The sequence below is a fragment of the Epinephelus moara genome, chromosome 11 (genome assembly GCF_006386435.1).
Source record: "Epinephelus moara isolate mb chromosome 11, YSFRI_EMoa_1.0, whole genome shotgun sequence".
Classification (NCBI taxonomy): Eukaryota; Metazoa; Chordata; class Actinopteri; order Perciformes; family Serranidae; genus Epinephelus; species Epinephelus moara.
The window spans coordinates 10,159,564-10,167,451 of NC_065516.1; positions in this window are offsets into that span (position 1 = coordinate 10,159,564).

The window sequence follows — 7,888 nt, forward strand, 5'->3', positions numbered from 1 at the left end:
GCCTTTTTGAAGAGAGACAGTCAGTGGGGGCAGCTCTTGCGACGCTGAGAACAGACGTGAGACCTCTGTCCTCTGAGGACTACGAAACAGCTACTGCATGCCTGCAATTGCTTGCCCCCTTTTACCAGGCAACAGTAGAACTGTCAGAAAAGAAGAGAGTGTCAGGGTCAAAGGTCATCCCAATATAAAAATGTTGATGTTGTATTTGTATGACACAATGGGAAAAATAAGCCACAACACCGCTAAAACACTGGGAGAGAACATGGCGTCATTGATGCAAAGCAAGTTCGACACGACGGAGACCCAAACTGCACTGACCCTGTCAACACTGCTGGATCCAAGATTCAAGACCTTTGGTTTCTACAACCAAGTAGAGGCACAGGCAGCAGTGAGACGACTGACAGCAGAATGCTCATAAATAATAAGACACACACCACCTGACACACAAACAGAACAACAGCCCTCCACATCAGCTCAACCAGCACCTGCAAATGGAAATCCATCATCCACAGGTAATGTTATAAATATGAATAGATAAAATGCAGGACAAAATAAGTACTGATGAATACTGTCATGTTTGTCTTTCAGATATTAAACTTTGGGAAATGCTGGACAGAGATGCTTCTGAAGCAAGGAGGGGAAGGAATGCCACAGCAGATGCTACAGTGGAGGTGCAGCGGTACATGACCGATCCACCACTAGAAAGATCAGAAGACCCACTGGCTTACTGGATGAACCTTCAAAATGTGTACCCTCATCTGTTTCAGCTCGCAAAACAATTTTTATGCACACCAGCATCATTTGTTCCTTGTGAGCGAGTATTCTCCAAATGTGGAGAAGTTGTGAGCAAAAAAAGAAACCGGCTCAATCCAAAAACTGTGGAAAAAATAATGTAAATGTGTAAAAATCTTTGAGTGTTCCCCATCACACATAACCTATGCCATATTTTCCCAGCACTCTCTCCTCAATAACACAATACACACATTCATCAGTCTTTATTTGTAAATAGAACATATTCAGTCTGGTGTGTGTGCGCATCAATTTTCAAAGCAGACATTTAAATCCAAGGGTGATCAAAGCAAAGATGCTTCAGAACCCAAGTAAAGTAGTTTCCCCAACACTGCTCATTGAGGTGTGTGTGTGTGTGTGTGTGTGTGTGTGTGTGTGTGTATATATGTGTGTGTGTAATTAAACGCCTCCTGTCCACCAACTAGCCTGCCTAATTTGACTGCAGCCTTGCACTTCGCCAGGAGAGGTCACTGTAACTGAAGCTTCGAGTAATGAACCCTTTTTCGAAACAATTGGCTCAAGTGGTTCAGTGCTTCACAAAAGCTTCATTTGCCCATCACTATCATTTAGTCTGCTTCGTCTGCTCGTGTCGTCTCCGTGCTTCTGACTGACGGTCTACTAACATTACGTGAAGAGGGTGGGACTTGACTCTTCTCTCCAATCAGAAGTCTGCATTGGCTGATTGAACCAATAAGAATCAAGTATAGGTAGGGTACCTGTGATTGACACCTTGATTAGCAAACAGAAAATAAAATGTGCTGGAATGAAATAAACAATACATAAAATAACACTGGGAGTAAAATAACTTTACAGAACTCAGTTTTCTACTTACACACGTCATGTCTGCTAAATAAGCCACAGTGGGCTTTTGTTTCTTGAAGTTGTTTCGTTGCAGGCTGAACTTGTCACTTAATGCTTCTTGATTTATTTAGGTCTGTTTGTTTCCATTTTACACTCACACATTTTTACCAAATGAAAATTGTTTCAGTGTTTCCAGTTATGATGCAAAAAATGAATGTATGTAGAACTGTATATCAATTTAATGTTGACGGTCCTGGGCTTTCATATTTAAATGTTCTTTATATAGCTTTCTATCTAAAATTACAATTTACATCTTAATAGTAACAACGTAACCACATGTTTACAGTTCAAAGGCAAAATTTCTAGCAAAATAATTTGATCCCAAAAGAACTAAATGTCTTAACACTGACAGGAGGTGTTCCTCCGTAGTTATTATTCTGACATGATTCTGTTGAGAATCATCACGAAATGAGTGCAGGAGTTTTATTGAAGTTTGATTGTGAAGATGGGAGCATGATCCAGTCTGTAATGAGCACAAGTTTTATTAAAGTTTGAATTTGAAGATGGAAAGCACAGTTCTGCTTCTACAGTATAATATCAGTAAACAAGTGGAACTGATCTACTGCTTCTCTTATCCCTTTTCAGTTAATGAGGGGACTCTGGAGGCAATAAGCACTGAACACCTTTATAATGAGAAGATGAACAACAGGGAGCCTCGGAAGCTGAAGTGGATATGAACCATGCATAAATTTGTTGCGGGTAGTGGTTCACTGGTTGGCCCTGAACGTCAACTTCAAAATAAGATGCTCTCTTTTTATGTGACCAATGCAGGTTGGGGGGGCAGGGTGAGTTTAGTTTGTGGGTTGGATCAGCCAATTGCTGTTTCTAGGCAACATAAATAAAGTGATTCCCTGGATTGGTGATGCAGAATCTGTGGGGAGACTGGTAACGAGCAAGGTCAAAACCTATGGACCTGTGATAAATCAAGTGATCTAATTGTGGTAAAGTCATTCAGTTGTATTGAAATTGAGAAAGATATGTTTAAAGCTTTATTGAACATTGTATTATGGTGTTCATTTGTTACAATATGCCCCAACATCTTGCTAAAAAACAGCCTGTTGTGGTGCCACAGTTTGAGCTGGAAATGCTGCAATGTCTCGCTAAAAAAATACCTGGTTTTGCTGTATATCTGTCTTGAAAATTGAGCGTAACAGTCAACTCATATGCATGCAATCTGAAGTACGTCCCTATAGAAATGCTGATATGCTACATATGAAACGTACAAATGTTACATGTCTGAAGTTTGCAGACTCATACAATGCAGACATTTTCTTCTAGCAACTGGGCTGGTCTCTAATTAAACTCTACAGTGTATTATACTTTAACACATATATGCACCCAAGTGACAACTGAATGCCTTGGAAAAGCAAATACAAACCAAGAAGTGCCTTAACCCCTGAAGGAACTACACAAACCAGCTTAGAGAAAGGGCTGAAAGAAAGTAGATTTGATCAGTGCCAAGGAAACAAGAGATTGACAGAATGTCATCGGAGTGACACAGTGAGTTAACACACACACACACACACACACACACACACACACACACACACACACCATTCTCATAAAATATGGAATACAGAGACAGATCCTCTGTCCTTGATGCGAGCGAGCTTTGCTGAAAGAACTGAAAAAGACAAAAATAAAGGTTTAAGTTGTGCAACTTGCCTCTACCCTCGAGATGCACTGTGGTAGCAACAGAAGATATCTTTAAAGTCCACATGGTCAACAATCTTAAGGAGAGCCACTTACTATTATTCAATATACTGAGTAGTTTCATGATATTACAGCCAACAAAAAGTGACTGAATAAACAGTCTGACATGATCGTGTTGCCTCTTTGCTAAAGACTCCAAGGCCCTATCCTCTAACGCATTCTGGGACCTGGGTGTCTTAAAAAGTGTCTTTTTTTTCTACGTCTCGATCCCTAAAATACAAAATAGGTTACTGTCTTCCAGAGTGACCCATATGACTGTTCCAAAAACATCTCATATGCTACTTTTGCCAAGGGGGAACTCCATTCATCAAATGTTTACAGGTCCTAGTGAGCACTACTGCATATAGTTGTGTAAAGCCTTTTGTGCCTCCAGGGGGAGCTGCATGAAGTCTGATAACTTGTCTCAAGAGACGTCGCTTGAGTCAGTCTTGGATTTGCCAGAAGACTACAACTTTGAAAATGGCAAAAACCTTACAAGGCCTCCTCACCCTTACTTGAGGCTACATTTGCCACTACTAGCGTAACGTGCACAAATATCCAACTGAACTGTTGGCAGCCAAGTTGCATTGTGGGTAATTTAAACATAAGGCATTGACAGAGGAAGAGTGGAATAAATTCTTCCTTTTTAAAGGATTATTGTCATGCTTAAGGTTTGGGAAGGTTTGCTCTCATGGTTGAAACAAACCACTGTTGACTGTTGGTGTAAGATTGGACATGAATATAAAGCTGAATACCAGAAGTGAAAACTAAATAATTTACAATTACAGACATCTTAGTTGGAAAATATTAGGAAATTGTAACTGTAACTAATACAGCAGTAGTTGATAGATGTCAGCCTGAGTCATAAGTTCAGTCATCAACAGAGCAGCATATAGGAAAAGTATGTGACATCATTGGTGTTTTCCTGAGTTTTCCTTGGCTGGTTGAGCTGTGGGCCAATTTTGAGTCTACCAACACTGACAGGAAAAGATAAAAAATGTCTGATGTTATTTGATCCTGCATTAGACTGGCTGTCTGCTCTATACAGTTGTGTGTATTGTGTGTGTGGGCCATAAATTCTTTATCTCATGAGTTCACCATTCCTCCTTCTGCCAGCATTACTTTAAATTCTACCTTTCATAAACCAAGCTAACACTGACAGACTGTTCGGCTGCCTCTGTGCTTGAGTCAAGCAAACAGGTATGTGGACAGTATAGATCTCCAGTGAACCCTAAATTTCCAGTGTTTGGCTTCTAATCCAGGTTTCTTAAAATATTCCCCAAAATAGGTTTAATCCTCTATAATACTTTGTCCTACATGTATTCTCATTTTAAAAATAGGAGCACTGGGTGGATTATCTGTGGGTTACTTTAAAGGGTCATTCTTGGTCAAATTTCATAGGAAATCCTAACTTTTTGGATTATAATGAATTAGGAAAGAGTAAATAAGCAACCAAATTACTTTAAATGTATATAAACTGAATCCTCACTGTCTTGGTCAATCCATGTGAAATTTGGCACAGTGGTAGAGGGTCATGGGAGGATGCGAATGAAGTAATATTACATCAATTGGCCAAAGGGGGGCGCTAAAGCAACCGATTGAAATTGCAAACTTTGAATGGGCATATCTCATGCCCCGTATGTCATAGAGACATGAAACTTTGCACAGAGATGCCTCTCCTCATGAGGAACACATTTGCCTCAAGAACCCATAACGTCCGGTTATATACATTTTCCACCATTTTGAATTTTTTGAAAAACACTTCAAATCGATCTCTTCCTAGGAAGTTTGACCGATCTGCATGAAACTCAGTGAACATAACCTAGGGACCAATATCTAAAGTTCCCTCTTGGCAAAAGTTGGAAAATGTACTAAAACTGAGCTTCTATGAGGCAATGAATATTGCAGAGGGCGTGGCTCATCACATAAAGGTGTATAACATCTCAAGGGTTTCACCGATCAACACGCAACTTTGCAGGCATATGACCACACATAATCTGAGGGGACCCCTCCATTATTGACCCAATCAGACAAAATGGGGGTACTAGAGAGCTAATTTCTTATCTAGGCCTAACCGCCAAATCGATTTTTTACTAAACTTGGTAGATATGTAGAACAGGACGCCTCAAGGTGACTGGAGAAATTTAACTGTAATTGGCAACTGGGTGGCGCTATAACAACAGAAAAATGCTTAAAAATGGCTAAAAGCGACCGATCGCTGTGGCTCCCCCTGTGGCCGAATGTTTTTTGTTTTGTTTTTTTATTTTGGGTATGACTAAGTCATGGTATGGTATGCTGTACTCAATGGGTATGGACTAGTGGTGTAATAAATGTAAAATAGCTGTAGGAGGTACGGCCGTAATGCTAATAACTACAATGTTAACAAGCTGTTGTTTTAAGGTATACTATGCAGGAATTGTCACCACAATTAAACCTGGCCCATCCTCCCTATACTGCAAGCAGGTATTTTAAGAGCTGTGATGAAGAAGCAAATACTTAAGCAAACTAACTAAGCTAACTGCTGGCACTGACTTGTCCAACACATAACAGCCCAGCTCTGTGTCTCTCTTCATCCCCATCCTCTCCTTCAGTCTTCCATAGTCAAAGTGAAAGTAACAGCCAACCTCAGATTCACACTAATTTTAGAATGAACCTTGCCTGCTTGGCATTTTCCCCACTCTAGCTCTTTGTGTTTTTCCAGTGTGCTGCTACCTGGTTGCTACCTTTTCATGAAGTCCCAAAGTCACATGTGCACTCTTATGGTCTGGGGGACTGCACATATGTTGGTACAACACTATGAATTGACATTTTTTTTCCTTGAACAACAAATGCATGTGGTTACATTTTGCCAACACACACACACACACACACACATAGTTGGGTTTAGGCAACAAAGGCATGTGATGGGGTTTAGGTAAAAAGAACAGGGTTACAAGAAGCCAACACCAGCCTCCTGGGTGAAAGTCGGTGGTTGTTGGACCCATCAACCACTCCTCCTGCTCACCCTATATGGACTTACGCTGCTTTACCTTTTGTTGTTGTCCCACCATGTTTCCCCCTGATGCCGCTGGACACGGTTAAACAGTAACTGCAACCAGCCACGTATCATGCCAATGTGAAAGGCGGCTTTTTTCTTGAGTATGTCTGAAGCTGGAAGTCGCTGACCAAGCGCTGGATTTTGATGACTTCGAAGTGAGACTTGGTTGTATCGAAAACTTGAATGTTTAAGACAAATTTTGAACCAGTTCATGTAGTAGATGTGAAGATATTTTACCGGATAAGTGAAAACTTGGACCTGCTGGCAGCACTTAAAGTCAATGGATCACCAGACTCATTAGGATTCATCCTCTGGGGACCATGAACAAGACTCCAGACTAAACTTTTTACAGTGGTTGCACTGGAGCACCTACATATTTGACCAATATGATTGCACTCTGGAGCCCTGAAATGTTAGTATGAAATCTCTGGGGCCAAAACAGTCATACAACTGACACTGATGTCTTTAGAGCCCAGCTGCTATTGCGGCCAAAAAATGATAGCACTCATTAACAGTGATAAGACAAAACAGACAATAAACACAATACATACATTCAAAACAAGTGTGCATGAGTATTTGCCGGATCACAATCAGGACAGGGATAAATTTAGACCTGATCAAACATCAGAGATAAGTCAATCTTCAGTATTTGTATCAGAGAACGTAAAGAAAATCCCTGTGTTTGTTTGTCATAGCAACAGTTTCACAGGGTCCTGAGCAGTATTGGGTAAGGGTTACTACCGTCATAAAAACAAGAGAGGAAGAAATCTGAGTATCTCATTGGTCGACGGACCTAACTGAACAGGTGATATCAACATCCATGATCAACAACATAGACGCATTTATTTTTATCACAAAACTAATAAATAATCATGGTGGATTTACTGAACAGAGTTCCCGAAAAAACGCTGCACTTAACAGCTTATTTATCTTTATTTCGGCAAAGATAATTATTCTTTTCTTACCAGTTGGTCTTTGGCTGCTCGAAGAAATCTGCACTGACTGAAACACTGCATTTAACGGCTGGATTAAAAAACCTTCTGTAAAGGATATAATTGCCCAGACTGCCCACCATAGATCGCCCAAAGGGTAAGTTTCTGATTGTAATTTCTCCCCATTATGTTCCGTTGTTTTCTGATTGTAATTTCTCCCCATTATGTTCCGTTGTGTGTGTTTAGAAATGTTAAAACAACATAATAATGCAACTGCTATGTTTCCTGCCTTTTTTGGATAAGCGGGGAACATAGAGCCTTTTTTGTGTAAGCGGGGAACATAGAATCTTTTTTGCAGGGTTAAATGGGGAACATAGAACCCGGGGAACATAGATACGCTCCCGCATCAAGCTAGCAAACAATGGCACATCCTCACGGTCGGACATAAAGTAATAACATTAACAAATAGCGACGGGGCTTTTACTCACCACAACTGCAGAGGCTCCCAGCTTCATTTGAAACAAACTACATTATAGACGGTCCGTTATTTATTAATCCCTCTGTGTGTTTATATATT